The sequence below is a fragment of the Bos grunniens genome, chromosome 6, assembly GCF_055505025.1.
Source record: "Bos grunniens cultivar Pamir isolate PY7600 chromosome 6, Bosgru_T2T1.0, whole genome shotgun sequence".
NCBI lineage: Eukaryota > Metazoa > Chordata > Mammalia > Artiodactyla > Bovidae > Bos > Bos grunniens.
The window spans coordinates 46268375-46290369 of NC_141170.1; the positions used below are offsets into that span (position 1 = coordinate 46268375).

The 21995-nt window shown below is 40.4% G+C and overlaps 1 protein-coding gene across 10 annotated transcripts in view; it reads right to left on the reverse strand.

The window, feature by feature from the left end:
• The window catches only part of CRACD (capping protein inhibiting regulator of actin dynamics), a 279409-nt gene that overhangs the window by 84833 nt on the left and 172581 nt on the right, over nt 1–21995 (reverse strand). The window contains exon 1 of one of the 10 annotated variants that reach the window (XM_086405658.1): nt 14038–14164. The exons of the other annotated variants lie outside the window; for them this stretch is intronic. The gene's annotated coding sequence lies outside the window, so the exon portion shown is untranslated. Of the gene's footprint in view, nt 1–14037; nt 14165–21995 lie in introns of those variants that run through there. 10 annotated transcript variants of the gene reach the window in all.

A 21995-nucleotide genomic window follows, 5' to 3' on the forward strand; every position in this document is an offset into this window, starting at 1 on the left:
ACTTCAGAAAAATACTTCGGCAATTTCTGTAACGGAGAAGGCAATGGCACCCCACTCCAGTACTCTTGCCTGGAAAATCCCATGGACGGAGGAGCCTGGTAGGCTGCAGTCCATGGGGTCACGAAGAGTCGGACACGAGTGAGCGATTTCACTTTCACTTTTCACTTTCATGCACTGGAGAAGGAAATGGCAACCCACTCCAGTGTTCTTGCCTGGAGAATTCCAGGGACAGGGGAGCCTGGTGGGCTTCTGTCTATGGGGTCACACAGAGTCGGACATGACTGAAGCAACTTAGCAGCAGCAGCAGTAGTTTCTTTAAAAGTTAACCATACATCTATCATATGATCAGCCACTTCACTCCTGGGAATTTCCCCAAGAGAAATGAAAACATACCAAAGAGAATGAAAATATACAGAAGAGTATTCTGTTATACTAGAATACTCATTCATCGAAGCCCCAAATGGGAAACAACCTAAATGTCCATCAGTAGATGAATGGATAGACAAATGGTGACCCAGACATACAATGCAGTACTACTAGGCAATGAAAAGGAACGGACCGTTTATACATGTTATACACAGGTGAATCTGAGTTATTCAAATTAATTATGCTGAGTTTAAAAGTCAGACAGAGAACAAACATACTGTATGATTCCATTATATAAAACTCTGAAAAATGTAAACTAACACAATATGACAGAAAGTAGATTAGTGGTTACCTAGGGTGGGCGTAGGGGAACAGGAATGGGAATGGAGGAAGGGGTTATGTCTCTGCTGTTGGAGATGGGTTGTTTTCATTTTTGTCCATATTTATAAACTTACCAAAACTGCCATAAACATTATCAAAAATTATCAAACGTATCAAAATGCCAAAACAGCATTATTCACCTGTAGTGTTCTTTTATGATGCAAAGTGTATATTCAATAAATGTTCTTTAGTGAATTAATCACTGGAGGATTAACTGTATAGCTGCCTGAATGTACAGTCTGAAAAACTAAATTGCTGGGTCAAAGAACAGCCAGATTTTAACAATTTTTATACATTGGCAAATTTTACTCCAAAAAGATGCCAACTGTTAAGTGGGTTTATATTTATTTTTTTGCACCATAATTTATCCATACATAACTACTACTGATCTGTTGATGAAAATGTTCAGTCTTCTTTTCAATATGCCGTTATTTTTCTATTGTCCTGTATGCAGGACAAGAAGCAACAGCGAGAACTGGACACGGAACAACAGACTGGTTCAAAGCTAGGAAAAGAGTACACCAAGGTTGTATATTGTCACCTTGCTTATTTAACTTACATGCAGAGTACATCATGCGAAATGCTGGGTTGGATGAAGCTCAAGCTGAAATCAAGATTGCCAGGAGAAATGTCAATTACCTCAGATATGCAGATGACACCACCCTTATGGCAGAAAGTGAAGAGGAACTAAAGAGCCTCTTGATGAAGTTGAAAGAGGAGAGTGAAAAAGCTGGCTTAAAACTCAACATTCAAAAAACTAAGATCATAGCATCCGGTCCCATCACTTCATGGCAAATAGATGGGGGAACAATGGAAAGCGTGACAGACTTTATTTTCTTGGGCTCCAAAATTACTGCTGATGCTGACTAGCAGCCATGAAATTAAAAGACGCTACTTGAAAGAAAAGCTATGACAAGTCTATACAGTGTATTAAAAAGCAGAGACATCACTTTGCTGACAAAGGTCTGTCTAGTCAAAGCTATAGTTTTTCCAGTAGTCATGTATGAATATGAGACTTGGACCATAAAGAAGGCTGAGCGCCAGAGAACTGAAGACTCTTCAAGAAGACTCTTCAAGACTGAACAGCAAGATCAAACCAGTAAATCCTAAAGGAAATCAACCCTGAATATTCATTGGAAAGACTAGTGCTGAAGGTCTAATACTTTGACCACCTGATGTGAAGAGCCAACTAATTAGAAAAGAGTCTGATGCTGGTAAAGTTTGAGGGCAAAAGGAGAAGGGGACAACAGAGGATGAGATGGTTGGATGGCATCACTGACTCAACAGACATGAGTTGAGCAAGTTCTGGGAGTTGGTGATGGACAGGGAAGCCTGGCATGCTGCAGTCCATGGGGTCACAAAGAGTCGGACACCACTTAGTAACTGAACAACAACAATAATCAATGAATTTGACTTTTTTATTGTTTATTTGCTTATTGGCCATTTTCACTCCTTCTTCTAGCTCTTTTTACACCAAATTTGTATAGCACACAATTAACACTCTAATATACATTTTTATTTGTATTAAATAATTTGGCATTTTATCACCTTACCATACCATGTGGGTATATATGTTGATGTTGTCTTTGTGTAGCTTATGTAGAGGCTTGACAGGGCCTCTTATTAGTTGCTGCTGTTTGCCTTATAATCCCAGCATGCAATATTATTTTCACTAATTGTTTTTCCCATGTGTATATAGAACATACTTTTCTTTCATATATATTTTTTATGTAGATTTAAAATTAACTGATATAGTGCTCAGTCACTTTACTTATGTCTGACTCTTAGTGACCCCATGGACCATAGCCTGCCAGGCTTCTCTGTTCATGGGGTTTTCCAGGCAAGAATACTGGAGTGGACTGCCGTTTCCTCCTCCAGGGGTTTTTCCCAACCCAAGGATCAAATCCACATCTCCTGTGTCTCCATCATTGCAAGAGGATTCTTTACCACTGAGCCACCAGGGAAACCCCTAACTGATATAGGGACCATTTTAATTATATATTACCAATGTAAAGGAAGGTTATATAACTTAGTTATATGTAATTAGTGTGTGATCTGAGTCAAAACATAAAAGATTATCAAAGGACAGAATAGAGTGTTGGTCTGATATGATTCCAACTATGCTTCTGCAGCACTATTTTTAAGGGATTTAGAGCACATTCCTTTAACTACAGTTTTCTCCTGTACAAAATGTGTGCAAACTCAGGATAAGGACATAAACTTTGCAGAACATCATAAATAAAGACACCAGAATGACCACCAGGAACCCAGGACAGCACCCCTATTCACAGAGCTTCCTCGTGTGGCCTATTCATTCTATCCACTCAGCAAGTTCTTAAGTCCTACTGCGTGCTGATGATATAAGAGTGATCAAACTAGACAATGTTCCTGACCCCAGAAAAGTTAAGGTCTACTGTGGAGAAGAGAAAAACAGACAATTAAAATATAGTCTGGTATGTGCTATATAACAGGGAACTATAGAATGACATCAGAATATGTCCAAGGGGTACCTTGATAAATGGATGCAAAAGAGATTCCATTCTACCTTTTAATGAATATATTATGAAATCCTTAAAGTACTTAATAGTGCTTTATTATTATATTGGATCATCTGTAATTTAGCAAACAACAGGTTCTTTCAAAATTAAATTATATTTAAGTATAATAAACACACAGAAGCACTCATATCTTAAATATACAGCATGATAAGCCTTTGCAAACTGATACAATCATGTAATCAGTCCCCAGAAGAAGAAATCAAACAGTGCCATCATCCAGAAGTCTTCTCCATGCTCCCTAAACGGGATTCTAACAGAACAGATTGGTTTTTCCTGAACTTTTAAATGAAATCATGTAGCACGAATTCTTCTGTGTCTGGCTTTGTGTCTAGTTGTGGATTGCACATTATCACTGCTGTTTTGTATTCCCTGTGTGAATCCACAGATTTAACTCAACATATGTTGACAGACTGTTGGGTAATTTTTAGGTTAGGGCTATTATTAGCATTGCTCCTACGACATTTTAAAACATAACTTCTAGTTAATATATGTATGCATTTCTATTCAGTATTCACTTAGGACTGGAGTTGGTGGATACTCCAGTGTGTGTACATTCAGTTTTAGAAATAGGCAACAGGAGCTTTTAATATCACAGAATAGGCAGAAATAGAACTTTCAGATTTGCTTGGAATTAACAAGTAATTTGATTAGTTGCTATTTGTTGAGCACATCCTGTTAGCCAGGCATTGTGCTACATGTTTTTTTCTGGCTTTTGCCTCATAGCCCTCAGGAAAATATTTCTGCTATAAGATTAAATAAAAAGCCAGAATATAAAACTGTGTGTGCACACACAGAATATAAAACCATGTGCTTGTGTGTATATATATATATATATATATATATATATTATACATTCAGAACTATGTTAAAATATCATGGTATACAGGAAAACAACTTGGAAGTAAAATAAGTCAGCAACATAAGAATAATTGTCTTTATTAAGTGGAAGATCTATTAACAATTTTTTTCTACTTTTTTATATTTTCTAGGACTACCAGCCATATAAAATTTCACATAAGTTTTGATCTGAGTCCACAGCATACCTAACTGAAGACAGTATGGTGTTCAGAAGCTACAATATTCTCCAGTCTGCAAGGAACCTAGTGAAAGCTGAATGACTGATAGAGAATTCTATGTCACACACTTAGCATATGCTTCTTAAATGTTCTTATATTTTGTTGCAAAGTCTTGGACTCACAAAAAAAAAATCACAATTAGAAGAGGTGTTTTCAAATACTTTTAGCTCTGCAAGCCTTTTTTTTTTTAAACATTTTATATGGAAAGCTAATACATAAAAGTGAGGGACTTGGAGCATTTGGTAGAAGCCTTGGGAACCAGGGCCCACTTGCTTGGCTCTCTAAGGTAGATAGTCCTAAGCATCTTCAATTCAATCCATTCATTTTCTAAAGAAAAAAATAACCAAAACAAGGCGATAAAACAAGATAGCTGCAGATAATTTGACTTGGGAGTCTAATCTTTTGCAACCCATCATGGACTTCCCTGGTAGCTCAGCTGATAAAGAATCTACCTCCAATGTAAGAAACCCTAGTTCAATTTCTAGGTCGGGAAGATCCACTGGAGAAGGGATAGGCTACCCACTCCAGTATTCTTGGGCTTCCCAGGTGGCTCAGTTGGTAAAGAATTCGCCTGCAACATGAAGACCTGATTTTGACCCTTGGGTTGGGAAGATCCCCTGGAGAAGGGAAAGGCTACCCACTCCAGTATTCTGGCCTGGAGAATTCCATGGACTGTTTAGTCAGTCCATGGGCTTCCCTCATAGCTCAGTTGGTAAAGAATCTGCCTGCAATGCAGGAGACCCGGGTTCAATCACTGGGTCAGGAAGATCCCCTGGAGAAGGAAATGGCAACCCACTCCAGTATTCTTGCCTGGAGAATCCCATGGGCAGAGGAGCCTGGCAGGCTACAGTCCACAGGGTCGCAAGAGTCAGACACGACTTTGCGACTAAATCACCACCACCACCATAGTCCATGAGGCCACAAAGAGTCGGACACAACTGAGCAACTTAAGATTGCATCTCAAGTAGACTCTACACTCTCCAATTATAGAAGCAATGTCTTACATCTCCATGTCTCCCATCCAGGCCAGCATAGACAGACGGCAGTACTCAGAATATCTTTTCTAATCAAACAATTGATATACACTTGCTATTCAATTGGAAAGGGCCAGATCACCACCCAAGGTGAAATATATACAAAAAGTTTACACGTGCTTTTTATAAAGAAACTAGGGACCATTTCAGTCTCCAAACCTAACTGCTCAGTGGCATCAAGGACATGTCCCAATACCAATAAGAGGAAGATTGAGAAGTTAAACAATAAATCAGCTGGGGTTATGTAATGGACTTAAAATCAACAGCAGGAAGAAGACCGATATTGAAGAAACTCCTACCAGCCCAGAGCAATTAATGTGGTGAACAGATGGGAGGGGAAGTGGACTATTTTCAGCTTTAAAAGGAAGATAAAAGACACAAAGAAATAAAAAGCAGGAAGCCCCGCAGAGCAGGGGCAAACATGAGGGCATGCCTTTCTTTGTTGTCCAAGAAATCTTTTCATTGCTATATTAATTTTTATTACTACATTGGCTCCAAGTTTTATCCTGTCACTTGTTTCTCCATCAATAAAGGACCTGAGGACTGGAGAGAGGGAATAACACAGCTGGACAGAAAGCGCACAGCGGAGATATCCAAGGAAGCAATGGAGGGAAAAGGAGCTCCTGAATTCTGGCACGTGCCTTTCCCTAGCTGAGTTTATGAAAGGGCAAGCTTCTTTTTATTTAGAAAATAGCATACCATTCTTTTAGAACTGAAGTTTATAATAATGACCAGGAGGTGACATTTGTATTAACAAAGAAGCATCAGGGTACAGGTTCAATGACGTCTTACTGTGGATTCTTAAAATTGTGTTTGAGCTGTTTCTCCACTGGTAATCCACACATAGCACAGCACTTTGGCAACCAAGGGAGGTACCATATGCTTTGATTCATGGACATGTACCAGGGTCTGGCACAGGATGGGCACTCAACAACAAAAGTTGATTATCTTGGTTTTGTTTCAATAAAGTGCCTAATGTTGTAGGAGGACACCATCACTGCAGTGACTGGGGTTAGAGGATACGGCAGCATGTCAGTCTTAGGGGAACCAGAGTGCCAGGAGGGCTCCAAGGTAGGGACCCAACACTGAAACTAAGCACACGGTGAAAGTAGACCCAGCAGCAAGGCTGACCTGACGCTCCTTGTACGTCCATGGCTAACTGGATACTGAGAAACTTCATGAGCAGTCAGAACACTTGCTTTTCATGGTCAGGATTTTAACCCACAACAAGAGCTTTAAGATGCATTTCCAAGAATAGATTTTATCTTAAAAAATTGAGGTTCCTCTGTACTACACAGTAATATCTCAAAGAATCATTTTAAAACAATCTTGAATCACTTCCTAAAGATCCAAGAGACATTAGGGAGTCTCCAACACGAGGCTCCTGCCGCTCTAACCTGTCATCCTGCCTCAGCTTCACAATGACAAAGATAAAAGTCCTAAATATTGGTACCCAATAAAGCATGTTAAGTCTAGCTATAAGATTTTTTTTTATAAGAAGAATTCAACTACCCCAAGACTCAAAATCAAATATAATACAGAGAATAATGGAGAACTGGGGAAAGAGAAAAATAGAAGAGAGAAACAAAAGAGAGGTGAGGAAAAGGGTCCAGGGAAGCAGAGGGAAGGGGCTGCCCATATTGCGCTAGTGGTAGAAAATCTGCCTGCAATGCAGGAGATGTAAGAGACATGGATTCGATCCCTGGGTCAGGAAGATCCCCTGGAGAAGGGCATGGCAACCCACTCCAGTATTCTTGTCTGGAGAATCCCCATGGACAGAGGAGCCTGGCGGGCTACAGCTGATAGGGTTGCAAAGAGTCAGACACAAACTGAAGCAACTTAGCACACACACACAGGCAGAGAGAAATAGAGGCAAAAGAAAAGACAATCTAGCATAGAAGGGGAAGATTCAATCAAGAGGTCTATTCAAAAAATTACAGTGTTGAGAGAAGATCACAAATGAAGAGCTATTTACCTATTTCCCTTAAAAAAAAAAGATAAGGGTGTGAAGAGCCTACTGTTTAGACGGAGAGACTCAGCCTAGTGCTTGTATCCTCTGACACCCAACTCTCCCTAGATCTGATACCAGTTGATCATACCTGGCAAGCAGCTCCAGGCAAAGGAGGCAGCTCTGTCATGTGCTGCCAGGTAGTGCTGGAAAAGTGGGATTTAATCCAAAGCAAATTTGCAGTAAAGCAGCACTAGCAGCTAAACAAGTGAAAGGTTTAGCCAACACAATAGAAAGGAGTTGGATAAATAAAAGAGTGGAGTAGAATAAGGTAAATCACATTATTTGCAGACGATATGATGAAAAACCCAAGAAAAGCAACCGAAAACTACTAAAACAGAAGAGAATTTCTAAGTCTGATGGAGTAAGGATCAATGAGAACACAGAGCAGATAGAATGGATGAAAAGTCCTCAATTATAATGTCAAAACAACAAAATAAATTTAATAAGGATGTGAAGGGATTGAAAAAGGAAAATGTCAAGACATTTCCAAGGGCCAGACAAGTGATCAAACAGAAAGGCATACCATGATCATGGGCAAGAAAACCTGACATCATGAAGATATCATTCTCCTAAACTTAACCTACAAGTCAAAGGCAATCCCAGTAAGAAAGAATAACGAGCAATGCTCTGAGAAAGAAGACTAACAAGGGGAAACTAGCTCTACCAGACAATAAGATGCTTTATAGACCTTCAATAATTAAGTATGCAGAGTATAGCATGCGAAATGCCAGGCTGGGATTAATCACAAGCAGGAATCAAGATTGCCAGAGAAATATCAACAACCTCAAATACGCAGATGACACCACTCTAACAGCAGAAAGTGTAGAGGAACTAACACTAACACTAAAGAGCCTCTTGATGAGGGTAAAACAGGGGAGTGAAAAAGCTGGCTTGAAACTCAACACTCAAGAAACTATAAGATCATGGCATCCGGTCCCATCACTTCATGGCAAATAGAAGAGGAAAAAGTAGAAGCAGTGACAGATTTTATTTTTTTGGGCTCCCAAATCACTGCGGATGGTGACAGCAGCCATGAAATTAAAAGACGCTTGCTCCTTGGAAGGAAAGCTATGACAAACCTAGACAGTGTACTGTAAAGCAGAAACATCACTGGGACCCCGGCAGGGGTCCATACAGTCAAAGTTATGGTTTTTCCAGTAGGTCATGTATAGATGTGAGAGCTGGCCTATAGAGAAGGCTGAGCACCAAAGAATTAATGCTTTCATACTGTGGTGCTGGAGAAGATTCTTGAGAGTCTCCCCAACTGCAAGGAGATCAAACCAGTCGATCCTGAAGGAAATCAACCCTGAATATTCATTGGAAGGACTGATGCTGAAGCTGAAACTCCAATACTTTGGCCACCTGATGCCAAGAGCTGACTCACTGGAAAAGACCCCGATGCTGGGAAAGATTGAAGGCAAAAGGAGAAGGGGGTGACAGAGGATGAGATGGTTAGATAGCATCAGTGACTCAGTGAATATGAATTTGAGCAAACTCTAGGAGACAGTGGAGGACAGAGGAGTTTGGCATGCTACAGTCCATGAAGATACAACTTAGCGACTGAACAACAAGAAGAATAATTAAGACAGTATGAAACAACTGCATGGAGACTTCTTTGGAGGCCCAGTAGTTAAGACTTCACTTTCCAATGCAAAGGGTATAGGTTTGCCCTTTGGTTGGGGAGCTAAGATCCCACATGCTTCATGGCCAAAAAACTGAAACATAAAACAGAAGCAGTATTCTGACAAATTAAATAAAGTCTTTTAACATGGTCCACATAGGGGGAAAAAAAACTTTAAAAAACGAAAAGATTGCATGAATACATAGATCAATAGAACAGAATAGAAACTCATAAAATAGACCCAAATACATTTGGGAATTCAATATATAATACACGTGGCATCTTAAATCAGAGGAGAAAGACAGCTTATTCTATAAATGTTGTTGGAATTACTGGATAGCCAACTGGAAAAGGATAAAGCTGGAACCATACTCACACTATTCACTAAAAAAAAAAACTCCAAGTGGGGCAAAGATGAAAATATTAAAAAATGAAACAGTAAAAGCAACAAAAAAAGAGACAACCTGGTATTGTCTGCCTCTGTTGGAAGAACACACCACCTATGAAACAGTCTTGGAAAAAAAAAATCTAATCTAAATCTGATAGCACTTTGATCAAACTACTAATTTATAAAAAAACACAGAGGACAGAGGGACATATAAACTCCACTGCAGGGATGCAATCAGCAAAACCAGACTGTGGGAGACTCTCCAGGATACCCATGGGGCAAAACTCCAGTGAAAACAGCAAGAATCATGTGCCTGGCAACCATATTCATTACAAGGTATAAAAGAGTATAGAATAGAATCTTCTTGTATATACATTAAAAAATCTCTAGAGTCACATAAAACTAAAAACAGTGATACCTTGGGGCGGGAGAAAATGAGAAATGGGATGGGAAGAAGAATTCACTTTATAGTTTTTAAACTTTGGTGTTTTCGACATATGTAAATTCATTACCTGTTTTAAAATTAAAAGAAATTAAAAACCCAATGAACTTAAAAAAAAGAAAAAGCCTCAGCTCTTAAATCCTGAGTAGAAGCCCTTGTAGCGGTTAACAGCAGACAAGAAAAAATAAACACCTGAACCAAGGGACTGTGCCTTGCTTTTCTCAATGGGGTATTGCAATCGTTTCCAAATTCATTCTCCTGACTGATTTTGGGCCTTCCAGTCCATACCACATGTGGCTGTCAGGATGATATTCTAAAATGCAGATATGATCATGTTTAAAAACTTTCAGTATCTCTCTTACCCTACAGGAGCAAGCTCAGCTCCCAGCATGGCACAACATTGACATCTTTCATAATCTAGCCTTAACCTACTCCCTTTCCAGAGGTCTGTCCCATCCCGCCTCACTACAGACCCTCAAAAGCAGCACACTGGATTACTGGCTAGATTCTGAACACATCAAGCACATTTTTCTTGGTCATGGTTACCCATCTGCCTTTCCTTCTGGATATTATTTACTTTCTATCCACCCTTTGAGACCCAGCTAAAATGCTACATCCTTTAAGAAGCCTGCCCTCCCTTTCTCCAAGCAGGAGTTCCCTTTCCACTAATTTCCCCCTCTCACTAGGCTCACAGAGTCCTTTGTTCAAACCTCTAATACAGCATGTGTCACAGCATGCCATAATTATTGTTTCTTCTAGTCGGTATTTAATAAATGAATAATCATGCCTTACAGGCAATCCAACTCCTTCAAGGGTCGTAAGCTCAAAGAAGAAAATTTTTTAAAAAAATCAAAAGCCACGCTTGCAAAAAAAATGATTAGGCCACCAAAATGAATTTATCAGCCTATCCTCATTGCAGATGGTCCTGAAATCAACATCCTGTATTATTCATACAGCACACCGAGAACTGAAGCGAGGCTTGGGTCCCTCTTCCAACAGGCTCCAGTAGACTATGCACTCCTTCAAAGAAAGGCAAGTTTCCCTTAGGCACAACACTAAAACCCCACTGCCTCATTTCTTAGGGAGCAGAGTGAAGTCCAAAGAGCTCGTTTGGATGAGGGCCAAAAATTGGTCACAAGAGCAGAGGCTGGAAATCACAAGTTGTCCTAACGAGACTCCTGAGCTAATCTCCCAGAAACCAAAGAAAGCCTGCAATCTGAGAACTTTCTCTAGCATGTTCAGGATATTTGAGATTCAGAGAAAGTAAATATTTGGCTTCAGAAATACACCTGAGTGGTAATAAAGACACAGGTGTGGCTGCTAGAGTTGAGGAGGCCCTTCTGACAGGTGCCTGCCAACCACAGCCAAGGGAGGGCTTCTGAAAGCTTTCACTCAGATAGAATCCTTTGATCTCCTTTCTCATATTTCTTACAACCGAATTTCCCCAATTCATTTCCTTATTTTACCTCCTTGCAGTGTAAGCCTCAGTGCACCTGATAATCATTTATCTGTTTCACAAATTATATGGAATCTCTAACAACACCTTTTAAGATCTTGCCAAGCACCACGTTTGGGCACTGACTGAAATCATTCCTATCTACCTGCATTTACTTATGCAGCAGTGACCCTGAAATCACAGGACTTGAGCTGGAAGGTCACTTAATGACCCAATGCCCACAGTGTAGAGACAGTAAACAGGTGAATTTGCTCCTCCAAGGTCACATTAGCTAACTGCAGAATCTTGACCATAATCTGATCTCCTAATACCCAGCTGACCATTATTTCTATCACATCAAGCTATCTTCATCTGTTCCATTTCATTTCCTTAATCTTAGATATTATATTCAAATTTCTGTTTCATAACAAACTGTGATCAAGCCCACCAGAATCTTCAAATGAAGGAGTCTCCTGATACTAGAAACATCTTCCTGAATTATATTCAAATACCTCTGTAACAGGAAGTAGAAGTGGTGGGCAAGAGGAGAACTAGGGTTGGGAAAAGACCCATGTTATTTGGTTTTAATTGGAGGAACTCATCTTCAATTTCCCTACCGATTAGAAGGTGCTGAGACAATCTGATATTATCAATTCTTTCACAACATCTTATATTCATAAATTATATTCAGGGCAATGAAAGTCAAAAGGCAGTCAGGCTCCACTGCAACTACTTGGCCAAACGGTTGCTGTTGTTCAGTCGCTCAGTCCTGTCCAGCTCTTTGCGACCCCATGGACTGCAGCATGCCAGGTTTCCCTGATCTTCACCATCTCCCAAAGCTTGCTCAAACACATCTCCATCCAGTCGGTGATGCCATCCAACCATCTCATCCTCTGTCGTACCCTTCTCCTCCTGCCTTTCCCAGCATCAGTGTCTTTTCCAATGGAAGATGGTAGCTTTAAATGCCCTGTAGTATAGCCCAAGGGGCCTCCCCAGTGGTTCAGTGGTTAAGAATCTGCCTGCAATGCTGGAGACACAGCAGATGCGAGTTTGATCCCTGGATTGGGATGATCCCCTGGAGGAAGGCATGGCAACCCACTCCAGTATCCATGCCAGGAAAATTCCATGGACAGAGGAGCCTGTAGGGCTATAGTCCATAGGGTCACAAAGAGTCAGACAAGACTGCAGTGACTCAGCACACACACATAGCCCAAAATAAATAAAAGGAATAATATCAATATAAAATAAGTAATATTTTGAGAGGCTTCCTGCAATCATCCAAAAGTCTTCAGGGCACAAATTATTTGTAGCTATTGTCAGAAGAAAATTTTTGAATATTCAAGTAGACACCTCTTATGAGCTGAATGCTGTCCCTTTCAGAAAACATATGTTGAATCCTAACCCCTAGTGCCTTAGAATGTGACCTTATTTAGAGAGAAGGTCTTTACAGAAGTAATCAAGTTAAAGTGAGGTCTGTGGGGTGGGCCCTCATTCTATGACTGGTGTCCTTATAAACAGGGAAGGTTTGGACAGAGATGCACATAGAGGAAAGATGGTGTGAAGACGCAGAGAGAACATCATGTACAAGCCAAGGAACACCTAAAGTACCAGAAGCTTCGAGAGAGGAATAAACGTATCCTTTCTGACAGCACTCTGCCAACACACTGATTCTGGACTTCCAGCCTCCAGGACACAGAGAACAGAACAATCAATTTCTGCTATTTAAGCCAGCCAGTCTATGATAATTTGTTATGGCAGCCCTAGGAAATAATACAACATTTTATGACCGAGGCCGAGTGCCGACAAATTGATGCTTTCAAACTGTGGTGCTAGAGAAGATTCTTGAGAGTCCCTTGGACTGCAAGGAGATCAAACCAGTCAATCCTAAAGAAAATCAACCCTGAACATTCATTGGAAGGACTGACGCTGCATCTGAAGCTCCAATACTTTGGCCACCTGATGTGAAGAGCCAACTCATTGGAAAAGACCTTGAGCTGGGAATGATTGAGGGCAGGAGGAGAAGGGGACAACACAGGATGAGATGGTTGAAAGGCATCATCGACTCAATGGATGAGAGTCTGAGCAAACTCTGGGAAACACTGAAGGACAGGGAAGCCTGGTGTGCTGCAGTTCATGGGGTCACAAACAGTTGGACGTGAGTGAGCGATTAACAACAACAAGGTTTCCAATGACCACCTGCCAATGATGGCGGGAATCAACTTCAGGTTGGCAGAGGAATGTTAACAGAGGTGTACTGCTCAGCTTATTGCACAAAATAAATCCAAGGGTTTTTCCACTTTATAATATGTAATTCACATATTTATGTAAAGGCAAATTTTAAATGACACTTCTCTGTAAATATCACACAGCTACTTTTGCCAAACTAGAGTACAGAAAGTGGTCTCACACACACACACACACACACACACAGTCACACACACAGTATATTCCTATATTTGGCCTTGAATAGATTGGAAGTTTCCACAATTGCTGGGACAATGATTCCAACGATTCCTGTCAGTTTAGCAGATGAGATCGGAACAGCTGCATCTTCAATACACATCATTGTCTTTAAAAGATGCTCAGAGTGAATTACAATTAAATTACAGAGCTGTCAAAAAGGGTTATAATTATAGTATTTATTCACTACATTTACAAGGCCAGACATACACAAAAGGAACTGAAAGCTGAAGAGAAACACACAAACCCATTCCACATTCCTTACCTCAGCAGGAAATCTGGGTGAGGGGAGAGGGGAAGACGAGGCAGTTATCATGCAAAGAGCCCATTTACTGCGACAACAATGCTTCCTGCTTCCAGAGGGGCTTCGTTCCAGGAGTCAGAGGCACTTTAAGACATCTGGTGGCAAAGGCATCTCTCTTTTACAACAAGGTTGCCATGACTCACCCCCAGTTACAGACAAGTAAGGGAGGAGCTGGGACCTGAACCAAACGGTAGGCGACTCCCACCAGTGGGCTGCACAGGGAAATCACAATCAGGGCAGCCGGACCTGACCCCTTGCTTTGCGCTCATCTAGAGGAGGATATTAATTTATCCAACAATTATTTATCATGCAGCTTGGAGAGCCTTGAAAATTGCCTTTCACTTCTCCTGCCACAACAGCACAAGGTAGAAGAGAGGAAGAAAACCCTCAGCTGCCATTTATGCTAGTCAATTCTGCTACTAATCAATAACGCATTTAGAACTACCGGAAGAATGGTACAATTCACTTAGTCACCATCAACCTCAGCATCCGGAAGACAAACAGAGGTAGTAATGCTTACGCAGTGAGCAAACTCCTTGAATACACAGAAGCACTGCAAACTAGAACACCATGCATGGTTTCAATCTTGCAATGAACAAATATCTCTCGCTCTCTCTGTAAGACCTTGCATGTAGACTTGTTTCTCAAGACCGCATGGTTAGTTGAGAGAAGACACATAGATAAAGCAAAACAAGGCAGTATACACACAGAATCTGAAAACTACAAACTCAGTCATATAAACAAGTTCAGAGCAAGGAGAAAGTTAACTGATGCTTAGCAATCTGTTTCTCACTCTTTTCTGAATATAATCACACAATGGTGGGCTTTCTTAGTACCTTTGGGTTTTCTTCTGCGTTCTAAAATTTTATTTCAATTGGTCATTCAATAGACCCTGCTTTTCCACTAGTCAGTGGTATTTTCATTACATATAAAACCCCAGCCCCATCCTCCATTAAATGCTTGCTTGGTGGCAGTGAAATGATTCACTGAGGAAAAGACAAAACTTCTCTAACAGTGCTACCAACAAAAAAAACCTATGACTTTACAAGAGTTCTTCTCTGAATTAAGATGATGATAGCAAACATATGACCATATTATCCTATCTTGGGCCCAGGATAGGAGAATAACTTCTCACTTATTGATCATGTAATTATTTTCCTGTTCAGCACAAATACAGAACCACAGTTCTTCTTAACATGCCACAGGCAGCCACTGGCATATGATCAAAATTGACTGCCGATATGGAAACCATTTGCAATTCATGTCAGATTTTGTGTCTAACTTCTTAATGAGCCAATTAGGTCATATAACATTTAGAGCTCTGGTTTTAATATGTGATGGGCAGAATGATCTCAGACATGAATGGGATGGAGACTGACCGCTGTAGCTGTCCCCCGTTTCTACTCTCCCTTTCTTCAACAAGGTTAAACTCCACCATTTTCTGTGAGTGTCTAGCCATCCACTTTGAAGTTTATGGCTAAGGTATGACTCATGGGATGTAGGAAACTCCCAGGGTGCGTGCTAAAAGGAAGGCACAGGCCATTTTCCTCCCCTTCCTCCACTCTGGTGCCAAGAAAGTGCACACGGTGGGAAACGATCCTGGACCATCTTGGTGAGGAACACACACTAAGGATGGCCAAGTAACAAGGGAGAGGGAATTTAGGTCCCAGATGTCCTTATGGAGCAGGGCCACCATACTGTCCTGGGCCATCTACCCCTGAGCTGTTACAAGAGAAAGAAATATGTTCCCATCATATTTCTGTTATTTGGTGTCTTGGTCTTCATGGTCAAGTTCACATCCTAACTGATAAAGTAAGCACATATCAATTTACACTAACCTAGTGATCCAAATCCTTTATCAGAAACAAAACAATATGGAAGAGTAAAAAGAAGTTCTGCTTTCAAATAAAAATCAAAGAAAATATTCTTCTAGTCTGCCTTACAAACTTTTAATGGCAGGAACAGCATATTCCTATAAATTCTGAGTTTGCCTAGAGAAAAGATGAGCAAGAACCTATGCACACATATCATACATTTTTGTTTATCAGTCAGTTCAGTCGCTCAGTCATGTCTGACTGTTTGCGACCCCATGGACTGCAGCACGCTGGGCTTCCCTGTCCATCACTCACTCCCAGAGCTTACTCAAACTCACATCCATAGAGTCGGTGATGCCATCCAACCATCTCATCCTCTGTCATCCCCTTCTCCTCCTGCCTTCAATCTTTCCCAGCATCAAGGTCTTTTCCAATGAGTCAGTTCTTTGCATCAGGTGGCCAAAGTATTAGAGTTTCAGCTTCACCCTCAGTCCTTCCAATGAATCTTCAGGACTGATTTCCTTTAGGATGGACTGGTTGGATCTCCTTGCAGTCCAAGGGACTCTCAAGAGTCTTCTCCAACACCATAGTTCAAAAGCATCAATTCTTCAGCACTCAGCTTTCTTTACAGTCCAACTCTCACATCCACACATGACTACTAGAAAAACCAAAGCTTTGAGTAGATGGACCTTTGTTGGCAAATCTTTGTTTATAAATCTGTTCATATACAATATCTCTAAGTTCATAAGTACAATACCAAGCCACAGGAGTATCAAAATCTGTTCCAAAATCATAGAGCCTGAATTTCTGCCATCAGAAATGGCAAACAAATCAGAAATAGATTTGAGGATCCAAGCAAGCAAATACAGTATTTTTTTTTCACTTTATTTAATAAGTACTGGAGTTTTAGTTTCCAGTCCTCTCTCCAACACATTCACACATGCATGCTCACACACACGCTCACACACATACACATACATAGTGTCCGGAGGTCATAATGTTTACACAGGTTATAAAAATGCTTAGAAAAGTTCATGGGCGCTTAGTGTGTTTTAGATGATTTTCGCCTGTCCCATTCCTGGGTATGACTACAATCTGAATACCAGGCTGGATGGTCTGGAAGTAACTCAGCACAGCCCTTCTGCTGCTCTACAAGCAACCTACATGTTGCAACTAAGAGTTCACATGCCAAACTACAATTTCTGCACAACTAAAGCTTATACATGCCGCAACTAAGACCTGGTACAGCTAAATAAATAATAAACAAATTAAAAAAAAAAAACCCAACCCTCTCAAGAACATGACTTCATTTGTTCTTCTCTCCTCTCACCTCAGTCCTCACCCTTCCCTGGCTTACTCTCAAGCAAATCTAGCCATAAATCATAAAATACTATAGAGACTATAACAATTCATCTTTCTCTTTTTATACTTCATTCATTTCTTTTCTTTGTTTAAACAGATATCATCTTAAGAGTGAGGCTGAAAACCCCTCCAACTTAGAACAGAAAGAGTCTAATGGATCTGTTTGCCTACTCTTAGTAGGTGGATCCCAATAACATATGACTTTTATTCGTAAGAAAAGGAATTTTGAAAATAAGTGAGCAAAACCAACTAGCAAAAAGGGCAAAGAGTTATATCCTAGAGTACAAATCCAAGACGCCTAAGTCCTCAAGTCAAAGGATTTGGATCTTTATGTGGGGCTTCCCAGGTGGTGCTAGTGGTAAAGAATGCTCCTGCCAATGCAGGAGACACAGGAGACATGAGTTTGACCCTTGGGTCAGGAAGATTTCTTGGAGGAGGAAATGGCAATTCACTCCAGTATTCTTGTCTGGGAAATCCCACAGACAGAGGAGCCTAGAGGGCTGCAGTCCATGGGATCGCACAGAGTGGAACACAACTGAGCAACTGAGCACGCAAGCACACAGGAACAATTCAGGAGAAAGGGCATTTAGCCCTGGGCAAATGGCTGGATAGGATTATGCAGGCTGTTCCCTGTATGAGGATGTCCAGTCAAGCACACTGGAGGTGAATGAAATCCAGCTTGCACTCCACTCACAAAATGCTGAGCTAGGGGCCCCAGCACAGAGTCGTGTCTGCAGGAAGGGCAGTCTTTTTTGAAATATACTCAAGGTGTCAGATGGGGTTCCATCTGCCCAGGAAGGACACTACAAGGCAGCAGAAAATGCCACCCCAATGTATCCACTTCACCATGAGGATTATATTGAGCTGAAGGCAACTGAGAAGAAGCAGATAGAAGGAAAGCTCTCTGTCTTCCTTCTACTTGCTGAAAGTGTTAGTCACTCAATCAGGTCCGACTCTTCGAAACCCCAGGCTCCTCTGTCCGTGGGCCTCTCTAGGCAAGAATACTGGAGTGGGTTGCCATGCCCTCCTCCAGGGGATCTTCCCAACCCGGGGATCGAATCTGGGACTCAAACATGGCAGGCAAATTCTTTACCGTCTAGGCCACCAGGGAAGCCCCTCCATTTGCCTAAAGCAGAACATAAATTTACAAAGGTGTCCTCCCTCTAACTCTCTACCACGAAGAACAAGGGTAACTTCCAGAGACTTTAGACCTGTGTTCACCCAGAGATGGCTCCAGAAGATTCAACATAACAACTCTTACTAACTAGTTCTTACTCATTATCCATTAGTTACCCATATATTTGCTTTCTATCAATTTACTGCCCCTAGAAACTCAAAGTCCTTTGTCTCATCACTTCTCTAAAAATGCACTGTTCCCTTGCTAAGATGCTATATAAGCCCAAGCTCTAACCATTCTTTGGAACTATCCATCTCCGGGTATGCCCATGTGTAAGTGTTTTGCAGACGTTAATAAACGTTTGTTTCTTTTCCCCTTGTTAATACGTCCTTGTCAGTACAATCTACAGAGTCCCAGATGGAGAATCAAAAGAGGGCAGTAGGAAAAAGAATGTTTTTCTTCCCCCACAATACCTGTCCTTCTCAAAGAACAGGTTTGTCCCAAAGGTCAGCAGACCCATAGCCCCATGTGGATAGTAAGTACTAAAATGAACTCAGAAAAGGAAAGGAGCCAGAATGGGGGTACTATCTATGTGCCCTCTGTTCAGGAGATGAGGCCAAGGTGAGCAGAGCCAGCCTCGTGGGGCTGCACCCTGCAGTTCCAAAAGGCCCCCACTTGTTCTAATGCTTTGACTTAAAATTCTTAATTTTTGAACAAGAGGCCCACGTTTTTGTTTTGCACTGGACAACAAAATTTATGGGCCATCCTTAAGGTGAGGGTGGCCTAGTAAAATGCTGAGGAGTTAGAAAGAACTCAAGGCTCTAGCCTCTGGTAGCACAGCACAATATATGATTCTGGCCTTGGGAGTGAGGGGATGAAGGGACTGCACGAAGCCACTGACCAGACGTGCCTGTGACATATGGACTAATTATCAGGGAGGAATCGGGGTCTGTGGTGGCAAACAGAAGACTTAAGGAGTAGTACCAGGGGTGAGAGGCTTGGGGTGGTTAACGCTGTTATCCAGTCTCCCCCCAACAAGTATAAGTATATCCTGAGGATTCGAGTCCCTCAGACGATTACCCTCCAGGTACCAAGTAACACCGGGCTTCCCAGGTGGCGCAGTGGTAAAGTATCTGCCTGCCAACGCAGGAGATGCAGGAGACACAGGTTTGATCCCTGGATTGGGAAGATCCCCTGGAGGAGGAAATGGCAACCCACTGCACTATTCTTGCCAGGATAATCCCACGGACAGAGGAGCCTGGAAGGCAACAGTCCACGGCGTTGCAGGAGTTGGACACAACTGACCACAGGCGCGCGTGCCAAATATACAAGTCCTCCTCACTGATGGGCCTTTCCCTTCTCACTAGCTCCTCAGTGACATTGGTTGTCTGCCAGCACCATCAGCAGGAGGGGAGAAACAAAGGGAAATTTCTCTTCTGGCTGGTTTGATCACAGACACTTCTACTCCCTCCTTTAATTACGTGAAAATATAGGATTTGCTTGTCACACTTGTCTATCCCTCGAGCTCCCTTCTTTTTCACCTTCCAGCATTTCTACCCTTCTCTTTTAACTCTGTCTATAACGTGGAACATTACCAAAGCTAATTTTCTATAGGAAACATTTCAGGAAAATTCAATAAGATTGTATGAATTCCCCCTCTAATTCAGTAATTAGACAAGGTGATTAAGGTGATTCACTCTCACTGTGAAAATAAAATCTTTTTGAACTTTCAAATTTATGGCACAGATGAGGTTTTAAGACTTAGCCTATTATTATCTCTAGGTGAAAGAATTACAGGTAATTTTTATTATCTTTAAAAATTTTTTTTCAAAGTGTCTTCTAATGACATTTTACTTTTATGATTAGAAAAATAAAAATTACTTCAAAAGATTTAACCTAAGTGAAAACTATTTCCACCCACTTTAGAAACATCTTTTTCCATATAAACTGCTAATATCCTAATTAGAAATCAGTTAGCTATTCATTAAAGCTGGTTCCTTAAGGAGTTCTACTCGGCAATATTTTGACAGCTTGGTTCAAATTATTGCATTCTTTGCAAGAGCCTTCTAAGAATGTCACTTAATTTTCCAAATTCTGGATTCGAGAAACATGGGGTGGTAAAGGGGAAGAAAATAAACATGGGCAAGAAAGTAAAAATCACTCGCAATCCAATCAATTGAAAAAAAAGCATATAAAACAAAAAGTAAAATATTCCCCCACCCCTGTTTTCCTACACATAAACAGACGTACCTATAATTGCACTTTTTAAAAAATAAAAGAGGGATTATCATATTTCTACTTTTTCACATACACATCTGCACTGGGCAATACATATATATGTACCTTGTCCTTTTTATTGGCTATCTGAACCATAATTTATTTAGCCAATTTTCCTATTGCCAAGTAACAGGTTCTTTCCAATTTCTTGTTATTGAATTATGGCTTCAATGAACATCTATATACATGTATTTTTATATACAGTGATATTACTTGTGCAAAATTCTTAAGAGTGCTATTCTCCAATTAAAGATGAGTTATTCTAAATCTTAATAAATGCTATCAAATTAGCCTCTTAAAAGGTTAAACGATTATACTCTCATAGTACAAGTACTTCCTTTCCATTTATAGTTATCCATTTTTTTTCAATCGTTCTTAATCTGATTCCAGAAAAAAGATTTTCATTCATAACCTCAGAACATGTTTTCATATATTTTGTGCCACTTCTGTAACTTCTGTAAACGTGTTTAAATCCACTATGAATGTTTTACTGTCTTTTTCCTATTGTTCACTCTTACATACTTACTGTCCAGTCCTCTCTTTGATGCTTGCTGAAATCACTCCTTTACAATGCTCAATACCAAATCTGCCCTGAGTTTAAGGAGACACCATCATCTAAGGACATTCCAGCTTCTAATGTTTTCATACCGTAGGAATAAAAGACACCCATTCACTATTAGTGATCAAAAGTCTAAAGCTTAACAGTGCACTGGAAATGCTGAAATACCAAGAGAAACAGCATCACACCACAGGATACACAGCCATGAAGTTATTTCTTCACTTGAATAATTTCATGTCCACACACCACAGTAAAAATCACAGCACACTTCATCACACTGGGAGGAGCTTAAAGAGACAAAGCCATCTACTCTCAAATTTTTAAATAATGACATAGAACACTCTCATCATTAGTCATAAAAATATCTCAATGCTTAAAAAATCTAAAATAAAATGCACCAAGAATGACAAGAATTTGGTTAGAACGGGGAGTTTGAAGGATATTTTTCTCCTTTTCTTTAAAATTTTTAAATGGCATTTTGCTTTCATCATTTAAAAGTAAATCTTAATTCTGAACTTAGAGTGGTGATGGTTACATAACTCCATGAACATACTGAAAAACACAGAATTGTATAAGTTAAAAAGGTAAATTTTATGTGTGTATAATATCTCAATGAAGTTATTTTTGTATAAGTAGAATTTTAAAGTTAAAATATCACATTGATTTTGCTGTGACTCTAAAACTGCTCTATAAAATATATTTAAAACAAAAAACCTTGAATACTCTATGTTCTCATTAATTTTACATTGAAAATTCTAGAAGACGGTAGGATACATAAAAGCTACAGTGT